The sequence below is a fragment of the Heptranchias perlo genome, chromosome 18 (assembly GCF_035084215.1).
Source record: "Heptranchias perlo isolate sHepPer1 chromosome 18, sHepPer1.hap1, whole genome shotgun sequence".
Taxonomy (NCBI): Eukaryota; Metazoa; Chordata; class Chondrichthyes; order Hexanchiformes; family Hexanchidae; genus Heptranchias; species Heptranchias perlo.
This window is the reverse complement of record NC_090342.1, coordinates 28,532,104-28,544,486: the sequence shown is the minus strand read 5'-3', so window position 1 is coordinate 28,544,486 and position 12,383 is coordinate 28,532,104. Positions and strand designations below refer to the sequence as shown.

General features: G+C 45.3%; 1 long non-coding RNA gene across 1 annotated transcript in view; it reads left to right on the top strand.

The window, feature by feature from the left end:
• Nucleotides 1–711: 711 nt before the first annotated feature.
• The window catches only part of LOC137334980 (uncharacterized), a 64,246-nt gene continuing 52,574 nt past the window's right edge, over nt 712–12,383 (top strand). The window contains exon 1 of the long non-coding RNA XR_010966291.1: nt 712–800. This is a non-coding gene — a long non-coding RNA (uncharacterized lncRNA). The remainder of the gene's footprint in view (nt 801–12,383) is intronic.

Genomic DNA, 12,383 nt, shown 5'->3' with positions numbered 1-12,383 from the left:
TCAAACTGGAAATACTTTTACACATCATTGCTGTAATCTTATGTCCATTGTCAAGATGATAATTTAAATCATGACCATATAGATTAGACCTGCAGTTCATTTCTCATATAACCATCTAAAGAATTACTTTGGAAGAATGTTTTCCTGATCTCTTAACAATATTATTATTTTGTTTAAAACATGGCCAATGTTTTTAAGGTCCACCATGACCACAAGATGGCAGACATGTATTATAGAATAAAGATTGATTGCCAACCATGCAAGAAAATAAATATGATGCACTGATTTTTCTTTGCTGCTGATTTTTTTCCTCTTTATTTTCAAGCAGACAATGGGGTAGATTTTAACTATTGAGTGGCTAACCTGCACAGTGCTCCGACCAGCCACCTGACCCCTCCGACTGTAGGCCTCATCCATTTTGAGGCCGGGGCCTCTGGTGAGCTGAAGGTGCCAAACGGGTGATCCACTGCAGCTTGTTGGTTCTGAGCCAGTGCAACATCAGACAGCTTGGAGGCCAACCCAGCCAGCAGGAAGGTAGGTCCAGGGACGGGTGCAATCATGAAGGTGGGGGTGGGGGGGGGGGGGGTAAGGTTGCCAAGTCTGGTTGGAAGCATTCCTAGAGGTTTGATCACGTGATATTCTGACCACATGACACCTCACTATGTGATGCTTGATCACATGACATCTGATCATGTGACATTTGATCACATGACACATTCCAAGAAGCAGGAGGCCACTCAAGAGCAGGCGAAGAGGGGAAACTGAGGGTTGGGGAGCGATTCGCAGAGGGAAAACCAGAGGTGGGAAGAACTTTGATTTCACCAGTAACTAATGGTAACTCACTGAAATTGCACTGATGACTAATAGTAAAGTGGTAACTCTCAGATTCCCCTCATAACCACAAGTAATACAATAACTCATGGTAGTAATAGGTGTAATGCCCAGATATCTTACCTGTAACTAATAGTAATCCTATAACCTACTGGTATTCACCCTGAAGCCCCCTGCACTGCACAAGATGTGTTCAGGCTCCCCAGTCAATGCCACTTTTAACTGGCCTGATTTCTCTCCCTATCTCCTTGGACTCTGGTTTGGACTACGGTACCATGTGAAGGTGACAACAGGAGCCTCAGTCACAGCCAATCGGTACTTGGACTTTATACGTCAAAACCGGGCGGCACAGATCCACCTGAACCAAACCAAAGGTTTGCACATAGGGCAGCGGGCTCAGTGTTTGGGGCACTTCTCACAGGGCATATTGTCCTAAACTCAGCTCAGCACCAACATTTCTAAACCACCTCCCCGAGCTCGGAATTGATAAAGGAAAATTTTCATAGAATTATAGAAGTTATAGCAGAGGAGGAGGCCCCGGTGCTGGCGCTCTCTTCTGTAACATCATTTGTACCCCCCCCCGCCCCGCAAAGATCCTTTTATATTCCTCCTTTTCAAAAATGTATCCCATTCCCTTTGAAACAAAGTTTTAGTCTCTACTTCAATAGCCACATATGATGAAGGATCCCACAGTCTAATAGTCGTCAGATCAAGAACTTTCCTCCTCTCTTCCCCCTTGTTTCTTCCAGTGAGAATCCTCGGTTTCCGTTCCCTATTCGCCCACCAGTGGAAATCATCTTGCACTGTTTACCCACAGTAAGATCCCCAGGTTTCACTCACCCCTTTACTGGCTGCTCCTGTCTCAGTGCCGTTCTCACTCACCACCTTGCTGCTACTGCTCCCAGCTCTGCAGGAATGCTAGCCCCCATGCCCACCCCCAACCCATTTCCTCCCCCAACCCTTGAGCCCCAATTCCTTGACCCCTAGTCCCCTTCTCATCCCGACCTCATATCCCGTAATCCCCCATCCCCAGTCTCCTTCACTCCCTGAGCCCCTATTCCCCATCTCTCCCCTGAGTCCCCATTCCCCAGCCTCCATCTCTCCACTGAGTTCGCATTTTCCAGCCTCCATCTCTCCCCCCCCAAGCCCCCATTCCCCACTCTCCATCTCTCCCCTGTCCCCATTCCTCACTCTCTACCTCTCCCCCCCCCCGAGCCCCCATTCCCCACTCTCCATCTCTCCCCCCCCGAGCCCCCATTCCCCACTCTCCATCTCTCCCCCGAGCCCCCATTCCTCACTCTCTACCTCTACCCCAAGTCCCCATTTCCCACTCTCCATCTCTCCCCTGTCCCCATTCCTCATCCTCAGCCCCCCCCAGGGGGAGGGGAGGAAGGGACGCACCAGCCCACATTATTATTGTGGAGCCTGAAGAGTACTCCTGTTCATCCTAGCCCCACAGAAATACTTTTAACCCGTACCTTTTTGGGCTTCTTCTGGTCTACCCCCAGGTTTTACTGAGCAGAGTCCACATTGCACCTTCTACCCAGTAGACTGTTAAAATTGTATTGAGGTCCTAAGTACATCATAGGATCTCAATTTCCATAGATTAATGAGACTCAGCGGAAGGCCCCAGGAAAACTGATGATGAAGCAGGAACAGGACGGTAAATCTACCACCTCCATTTTAACTCTGCCAATGCCCAGTTTCCACCAGGCAGTGGGAGTTAAAATCTCCTTTAATGATTATTGCTAAGGTTCAGCCCTGGTATCTCAGCCAAGTGCCCATTCTTCCTCTGTGAGGCTTGTGTAAACAATCTTACAACACCAAGTTATAATCCAACAATTTTATTTGAAAATCACAAGCTTTCGGAGGCTTCCTCCTTCGTCAGGTGAATGTCACATTCACCTGACGAAGGAGGAAGCCTCCGAAAGCTTGTGATTTTCAAATAAAATTGTTGGACTATAACTTGGTGTTGTAAGATTGTTTACATTTGTCAACCCCAGTACATCATCGGCATCTCCACATCTGTGAGGCTTGACATTGGGCATGACCAATCTAAATGACCATGTGGTTGGGGTATCACAGTTGATCTTGATCCTATTGATACATTCACACTTTCCAACAGGAATTACTAGATAGCACTTGACTTTTAAGATCTCCAGGATATTGTTGCTGAATGATAAAATAGATTACAAACAGGCAGACACATTCCAGATCTTAGGCTGAGTTTTTGGCATAAGTAGACTGCATCCCCACAGGAAGGGCAGCCTTATCTTCTAAATCTATTTAACATTATCATTTCATAAAATATCCCCAAGATATTCAAAACTTGTTGCCTGCATGAAGCTGGCAGAGAGACTTGAACAGACAGGATAATGAGGAAAACATCAAAGTTTATAACTCTCAAGAACTTTACACTTGCAAGCTTTCTCTTACTAGAATTTATTCTTCAAACTGGAGTTGCATGCATTCAAACATTCTGTCAAATCTTGTTCATGTCCCTACTGTCAGAATTATGGTAAGAGCATTTTATTTGATTATTGAATTAAGAGTGAATTTTAAATTGCTCACTATTTTTAACTGAACAGTCATTGCACATTAACCTAACTTCCAACTCTGTTAATGTGTACTGAGATAATGTAATCTCACAGGATTGCATTAATCACAGCAGAGGCTTCTGGAATTATACTAAAATCAATGGGAAATGCAGAAAGCATTTGGTTTTACAGAAAATAACTTAGTGTCATGACTCATGAAGACATTTTTTATTATTCAATGATATAAAGAAATTAAAATAATGGTTATTAAAATGAAATCAGCTAAGCCAAAAAAATCATTTTAATACAGTTTACCTGTTAAAAAAGATAATCAGTTTAGGCCAAAGATTTCTTTTTAACCAACAAAGTATTTGAATAAAATATTTTAACTTAATTTTACACATTGATGGGGAAAACATCCATTTTTACTTATTCCTAAGTAACAGTGGCAGAGCAGAATATCTCTTAAAAAGGAACTACAATGAGTCACTTACTGTTTAGAAACTCCTTTAAGGAGTTGGTTCATGTTAACTTGTCACTCACTCTCAAATGTAGGATAACACAGAGTTCTGTTTAGTATACAGGAATTTATTTTTTGTTGGTACTATTTGGGAACTCCACTGTTTAGGCGTGTATGTCAGGAATAATTAATTATCTTTGTACTACTTAATAGGCAACACCTCACTTTTTTGTGGAGTCTCTCTCAACTACTTACTAGCGTACATTTTCAGCACTTTTCCTGCTTCTCTCCCGAAGGTATCGACTGCACAGCTCACTTTCCCAGGCTCCATAATACTTTTCAAGGATTTTTCTCACACAGCAATGCTCAGCATTCTCCATTTCCTCAACAATACCGATTGAGCCCTTTTCTCCCCTCTCGTCTATGAAAATCATCGGTCACTCTTACTTCTGTTCTTTTCCTAACTAATTTTTACCTCTATACCATGGTATTTGATCACTCTCTTACTGTAACTGTTTCTGTCTCCATTCCTTTCAGAGAAAAATAGCTTCCCTTTTATTTTTTCTCAACTAGGGAGTTAAAATAGATTCCAGAGGTAACTGTGCAGGGGTGAGAAGAGAAACCATTGCTGGAGATGCTCTGGCTGCTATTGGATAGGTAAGAGTTGGAACCAAGCATGGGCAGTCCGACTCAGCTGGATAACGGAGGTGAGGTGTTGGAGGAGGATGGTGTGGTCAACCATGTCAAAGGCTGCAGAAAGGTTGAGGAGGGATAGTGCACCACGGTCACAGTCATATTATGACTTTAATTAGGACTGTTTCAGTGCTGTGGCAGAAGCGGAAACCTGTTTGCAAAGATTCAAACATGCAGTTGCAGGAAGATGGGCATGGATTTGCGAGGTGATAACACATTCAAAGACTTTGGAGAGGAAAGCGAGATTAGAGATGAGGTGGTAGTTTACAAGGACGGAGGGATCGAGGGTAGGTTTTTTGAGGATGGGCTGATGACGGCAGTTTTGAAATGGAGGGGGACGGTATCTGAGGAGAGGGAACCATTTACAATGTCAGCTAGTATGGGGGCCAGGAAGAGAAGTTGGGTGGTCATCAGTTTAGTGGGAATGTGGTCAAGGGAGGAGGAGGTGGGTCTCATGGTCAAGATGAGCTTGGAGAGGGCATGAGGGGAGATAGGAGAGAAAGTAGAGAGAAAGTCATGGGTTCAGCTCTAGAGTAGGGGGAAGCCTTGGAGGTTTGACTTGATGGGCAAGGAGAAGGGAGTGATGTGACAGAGGCAACTGAACGAATAGTCTCAATCTTAGTGACAAAGTCCATGAGCTCCTCGACTTGTTGTGCAAGGTGAGTATGGATGGAGCAGAGGAGTGGGGTTTAAGGAAATGGTTGATAATCGAGAAAAGAAGCCAGGGGTTATCTTTGCATTCCAGAATAATCCATTGAGTGGTTTTGGCAGAGGAGAGCAAGGGTTGATAACCCTGGATGTGGTTTAGTCAGATCTGGCGTTGGATGGCTGAACCAGTTGTGCATCCTATACACTCATGTCTGTGCCACTTGGACTCGAGGCAGTGAAGATGGGGAAAATACCAGGGGGATGGGAGAGGGTTAGGGTTTTACTGGGGACAAGGTGGAGGTGAGGAAGTGATTGAGCAGAACAACAGTTGCAGACGTATTGTGACAAATGGAAGGCAAAAGACTAGACAGTTGTGAGTTTGAAAGTGCAGTTGTAAATGATTTGGGGGATAGTTTATTCCAGGGACGGACACAGAATGAAATGGGTTTGGAAAGGGGTAGGGTGATGTGGATGGTGAGGTATATGAGGAAGTGATTGGTGATGGCCTTGTCTGTGATAGAGAGTCAATGTGAAATAGCAAGGTCAACTGGGTGGCCGTGAATAAAGATTATATGGAGGGAGAGATTGAGGGAGGTCAGGAGGGTAGTGAAATCAAAGGAGGGTGAGGTGAGTTCATATCGGGATTGAAATCCCCAAGGATGAGGAGTCACTCAGTGCAAAGGCTAAGGGAGGATAGGAGGGAGGATATCTTGGTGAGAAACTCAACGTGGGGCTTGGGGGATGAGTAGAGAATGAAGATTTTAAAGGAGAGGTGAGAGAGGTGGAATAAGGTGAGGTGCTCGAAGGAGGAGAAGGTGCCAGAGGATTAGAGGGAGAGACCTAGGTGCATTTGGTGATAAGGACCACACTGCCACGACGGGGCAGATGGTGGAACGTGTAGTCAGACAGGGAGGCTTCAGTGAGGGGCAAGAAGTTATAAGGAGATGTGTTTAAGTTTCCGTCAAAGCTATGATGTCAAGGCAATCATCCACAATAAGGCCATGGATGGCAAGGGCCTTGTTCACGAGTGAATGGACCTTCTGGGAGGAAAATCAGTGAGGGACAGTGATTGTTGATCTGCTGGCAGAGTCCAAGAGTAAGGAATCTTACAACACCAGGTTAAAGTCCAACAGTTTTATTTGAAAATTACAAGCTTTCAGAGGCTTTCTCCTTCGTCAGGTGAGTGTGGGATTCCATGGAATGTACCGCATATATAGTCAAAGAACAATGCCTGGCGATTACAGATAATCTTTCCAACTGCCCGTTGTCAAGGCAATCAAAGGAGTCGAATAGTGTTCAGACAGAGAAACATTATATACAGGACTACTGAATATACAAATGGTCAGAGCCCAAAGACAGAGAGAGAGAGAGAAACATCCAAAAGGAAGAGAAAGAGAGAGAATGATCAGTTGTATTAAAAACAGATAACTCTTTTTTCGCTGGTGGGGTTACGTGTAGCGTGACATGAACCCAAGATCCCGGTTGAGGCCGTCCTCATGGGTGCGGAACTTGGCTATCAATTTCTGCTCGACGATTTTGCGTTGTCGTGTGTCTCGAAGGCCGCCTTGGAGAACGCTTACCCGAAGATCGGTGGCTGAATGTCCTTGACTGCTGAAGTGTTCCCCGACTGGGAGGGAACCCTCCTGTCTGGCGATTGTTGCGCGGTGTCCGTTCATCCGTTGTCGCAGTGTCTACATGGTCTCGCCAATGTACCATGCTCCGGGGCATCCTTTCCTGCAACGTATGAGGTAGACAACGTTGGCTGAATCACATGAGTATGAACCATGTACCTGGTGGGTGGTGTCCTCTCGTGTGATGGTGGTATCTGTGTCGATGATCTGGCATGTCTTGCAGAGGTTGCCGTGGCAGGGTTGTGTGGTGTCGTGGACGCTGTTCTCCTGAAAGCTGGGTAATTTGCTGCAAACGATGGCCTGTTTGAGGTTGGGTGGCTGTTTGAAGGCGAGTAGTGGAGGCGTGGGGATGGCCTTAGCGAGGTGTTCGTCGTCATCGATGACATGTTGAAGGCTGCGGAGAACATGACGTAGTTTCTCCGCTCCGGGGAAGTACTGGACGACGAAGGGTACTCTGTTGGTTGCGTCCCGTGTTTGTCTTCCGAGGAGGTCTATGCGATTTTGCGCTGTGGCCCGTCGGAACTGTCGATCGACAAGTCGAGTGTCATATCCCGTTCTTACGAGGGCGTCTTTCAGAGTCTGTAGGTGTCCATCGCGTTCTTCCTCATCTGAGCAGATCCTGTGTATTCGCAGGGCCTGACCATAGGGGATGGCCTCTTTGACATGGTTATGGTGGAAGCTGGAAAAGTGGAGCATCGTGAGGTTGTCCGTGGGCTTGCGGTAGAGTGAGGTGCTGAGGTGTCCGTCTTTGATGGAGATTCGTGTGTCCATGAAATAAACCGATTCTGAGGAGTAGTCCATGGTGAGTTTGATGGTGGGATGGAACTTGTTGATGTTATCGTGTAGTCTCTTCAGTGATTCTTCACCGCGGGTCCATAGGAAGAAAATGTCGTCGATGTATCTGGTGTATAGAGTTGGTATAGGCGGCCTTCGAGACACACGACAACGCAAAATCGTCGAGCAGAAATTGATAGCCAAGTTCCGCACCCATGAGGATGGCCTCAACCGGGATCTTGGGTTCATGTCACGCTACACGTAACCCCACCAGCGAAGAAAGAGTTATCTGTTTTTAATACAACTGATCATTCTCTCTCTTTCTCTTCCTTTCGGATGTTCCTCTCTCTCTCTCTTTCTCTCTCTCTCTGTCTTTGGGCTCTGACCATTTGTATATTCAGTAGTCCTGTATGTAATGTCTCTCTGTCTGAACACTATTCGACTCCTTTGATTGCCTTGACAACGGGCAGTTGGAAAGATTATCTGTAATCACCAGGCATTGTTCTCTGACTATATACGCAGTACCTTCCATGGAATCCCACACTCACCTGACGAAGGAGAAAGCCTCCGAAAGCTTGTGATTTTCAAATAAAACTGTTGGACTATAACCTGGTGTTGTAAGATTCCTTACATTTGTCCACCCCAGTCCATCACCGGCATCTCCACATCAGAGTCCAAGAGGGTAGTGATGGGTGGGGTGAACAGGATAGGAAGGAGGTTGGCAAGATTAGCCCCCAGCAGGCATGTTGGGTGGGACGGTCAGTGAGAGAGAAGGATGGGGCAGTTGGGGTTGCTACTTATAAGGCAAGAACGGGTGCCTCAGTGGGCCCTTTGGAAAATGCTGAGAGAGGTTCAGAGGGTGGCTGTGGGCCTATACAAGGGGGATTCAAGGCTGGCACGGTGACTGGAGAATAGGAAGGCAGAGGAGTAGTAATGGGATTGGGGTAGGGATTTGGGTGGGGGGGGGGGCGGTGGAGACACAAAATACCCGAAATTGGAAATGAAAGATGGTATGACTGAATGTTAGGAAGGGGAGAAGACAGGAGAGAATGCCCAAGAGAAGAAAAAAAGGGAGATAGAAGTCTGGAGCAGCAGCCATAATCTGCTCGCAAATGGACACAGAGAGAATTTAGGCTATATTGGCATGGCAAATATTCGGATAGGCATGTCCTGTTCGTAAACAGAGGACAGGGACAATATGAGAGAGACCAAAGTTAAAGTCTGAGGCCTTTGGAAACACATTATACTGTGTGTCATGCTCTCTACCCAACATGAAAATATGCTCATGCAGACATTTTTAATTTTGTTGTTCTTACAACCATTACATTTTTCCACAATATATTCCAAACAAATACTCATAATATGATGTGTTTTACAAGCACAAATGGAGAAAATGGCTATTAATACACACAGTGTTAAGGAACGAAGGCATGACCAAAAATAACAAATTGGTGCTCTTAGTTTCATTTAGATGGTACATTATCAAAATTAGTTCATTTATTTGCTGACTACAGTATCAGGTAGTACAAAGTGTTCAGCTTGTGTGGTTTAGTAACTGTAGGAAGTCAGCAGGGAAGGCAACACGTTCAAAGAATCTCCAGTACTAATGGTCAATAGCCATATGAATTAGAGAACATTTTTAATTTTGCTGTCCAGGTGTCTAAATAGAAAGCTGGGGTCTTATCTACTCCCTTTGCAATTAATTAGTTTGCGACATCATGGTGTCATTAGTGAACAGGGTTGCCTGAGAGACGAGTCAAAGTGGATGCTGGAAATTCATTGGCCCTTGTAGTTGGCCAGGGGGTTGTCAGCACTGATCAAAGAATCATAGAATCTTACACCACAGAAGGGGGCCATTTGGCCTGTCGTGTTTGTGCTGGCTTTTTGAAAGAGTTGTCCAATTTAGTCCCACACCCCAGCTTTTTCCCCATAACCCTGCAAAATTAGTCCTCTTCAAGTACATGTCCAATTGCCTTTTGAAAGTTCCTATGGAATCTGATTCCACCACCCTTTCAGGTAGTGTGTTCCAGATCTTAACAACTCTCTGTGTGAAAAAAATTCTCCTCATTTCCCCTCTAGTTCTTTTGCCAATTATTTTAAATCTATGATTTCTGGTTACCGACCCACTTGCCAGAGGAAACGGTTTCTCCTTACTTCCTCTATCAGAACCCCTCATAATTTTGAATACCTCTATTAAGTCTCCCGATAACCTTCTCCACATAACTGAAGTCCCTCATCCCTGGTATCATCCTGGTAAACCTCCTCTGTGCCCTCTCCAAGCCCTTAACATCCTTCCTAAAGTGTGGTGCCCAGAATTGTACACAGCTGAGGCCTAACCAGTGATTTGTAAAGTTTTAGCATGACTTCTTTGTTTTTGTATTCAATGCTCCATTTACAAAGCCTAGTATCCCATACGCTATGCCCTGCCACTTTCAAAGATTTGAGAATATGCACCCCCAGGTCCCTTTGCTCTTGCACCCCCCTCAAAATAGTATCATTTAGATTATACTGCCTCCCCATGTTGTTACTCCCAAAGTGCAGCACCTCACACTCATCCGCATTAAATTGCATCTGCCACGTGTCTGCCCATTTCACCAGTCTGTCTATGACCTCCTGAAGTCTGCTACTATCTTCCTCACTATTTACCACATTGCAAAGTTTTGTATCATCCACAAACTTCAAAATTGTAATTCCAATACCCAAGTCCAGGTCATTTATATATAACAAGAAAAGCAATGGTCCTAATACCGACCCCTGGGGGATCCCATTGCATAATTCTCTCCTGTCAGAAAAACATCCATTCACAGCTACTCTCTGCCTACTATCCATTAGCCAATTATGTACCCAAGTTACCACCATCCCTTTAATCCATTTTCTGAATAAGTTTGTTATGTGGTACTTTATCAAATGCTTTTTGAAAGTCCATATATACAACATCTACTGCACGACCTTCATCAACCCTCTCTGTTACTTCATCAAACAACTCAATGAGGTTAGTTAGACACGATTTAACTTTAACAAATCCGTCCTGGATGTCCCTTATTAACCCATGCTTCTGCAAGTAAGATTTAATTTTATCCTTGACAATGGTCTCTAGTAGTTTTCCCACCACTGACATTAGACTGATTGGCCTGTAGTTACCAAGTTTATCCCTCTCCCCTTTTTTGAATAGTGGTGTAACATTTGCAGTCCTCCAGTCCTCTGGCACCACTCCCATATCCAAGGATACACTTGACCCCTCTGTCCTTGCAAACTACCGTCCCATCTCCAACCTACCTTTCCTCTCCAAAGTCCTTGAACGTATTGTCACCTCCCAAATCCGTGCCCATCTTTCCCGCAACTCCATGTTTGAATCCCTCCAATCAGGTTTTCGCCCAGCCACAGTACTGAAACGGCCCTCATCAAAGTCACAAATGACATCTTATGTGACTGTGACCATGGTAAACCACCTCCCTCATCCTTCTCAACCTGTCTGCAGCCTTTGATAGGATTGACCACACAATCCTCCTCCAACGCCTCTCCTCCGTCGTCCAGCTGGGTGGGACTGGCCTCATTCTTATCTATCCAGCCGTAGCCAGAGAATCACCTGCAATGGCTTCTCTTCCCACTCCTGCACCGTTACCTCTGGAGTCCCCAAAGGATCTATCCTTGGCCCCCTCCTATTTCTCATATACATGCTGATGACACCCAGCTCTACCTCACCACCACCTTTCTTGACTCCTCCACTGCATCTGAATTGTCGCAATGATTGTCTGACATCCTGTATTGGATGAGCAGAAATTTTCTCCAGCTAAATATTGGGAAGATCAAAGCCATTTTCTTCAGTCCGCCACAATCTCCATTCCCTAGCTACCAACTCCATCCCTCTCCCTGGCTACTGCCTGAGGCTGAACCAGAGTGTTCGCAACCTCGGTGTCCTATTTGACCCCGAGAAGAGCTTCCGACCACATAACTGCTCCATCACCAAGACCACCTACTTCCACCTCCGTAACATCGCCCGTTTTTGCCCCTTCCTCAGCTCATCTGCTGCTGAAACCCTCATCCAGGCCTTTGTTACACCTAGACTTGACTATTCCAATGGTCTCCTGGATGGCCTCCCATCTTCCACCCTCCATAAATTTGAGCTCATTCAAAGTTCTGCTGCCCATATCCTAACTCGCACCAAGTCCCGTTCACCCATCACCCCTGTGCTCGCTAACCTACATTGGCTCCTAGTCCGGCAACGCCTCGATTTTAAAATTTTCATCTTTGTTTTCAAATCCCTCCATGGCTTTGCCCCTCCCTATCTCTGTAACCTCCTCCAGCCTTTCAACCCTCTGAGATCTCTGCGCTCCTCCAATTCTGTTCTCTTGCGCATCCCCAATTTTAATCGCTCCACCATTGCCGGCCGTGCCTTCAGCTGCCTAGGCCATAAGCTCTGGAATTTCCTCCCTAAACCTCTTCGCGCCTCTATCTCTCTCTCCTCCTTTAATACACTCCTTAAAACCTATCTCTTTGACCAAGCTTTTGGTTACCTGTCCTAATATCTCCTCATATGGCTCGGTGTCAAATTTTGTTTGATAATCGCTCCTGTGAAGTGCCTTGGGACGTTTTACTATGTTAAAGGCACAATATTGCCCCACTTCATTCCCTAGAACTAGATCCAGCGCTGCTTCCTTCCTCATTGGGCTAAAAACATATTGATTATGAAAGTTCTCCTGTAAACATTTTAGGAATTCTTCACCTTCCTTAATCTTTACACTATTTTTTCCCCAGACTATATTAGGGTAATTGAAGTCCCCTACTATTATTGCTCTATTATTTTTACAT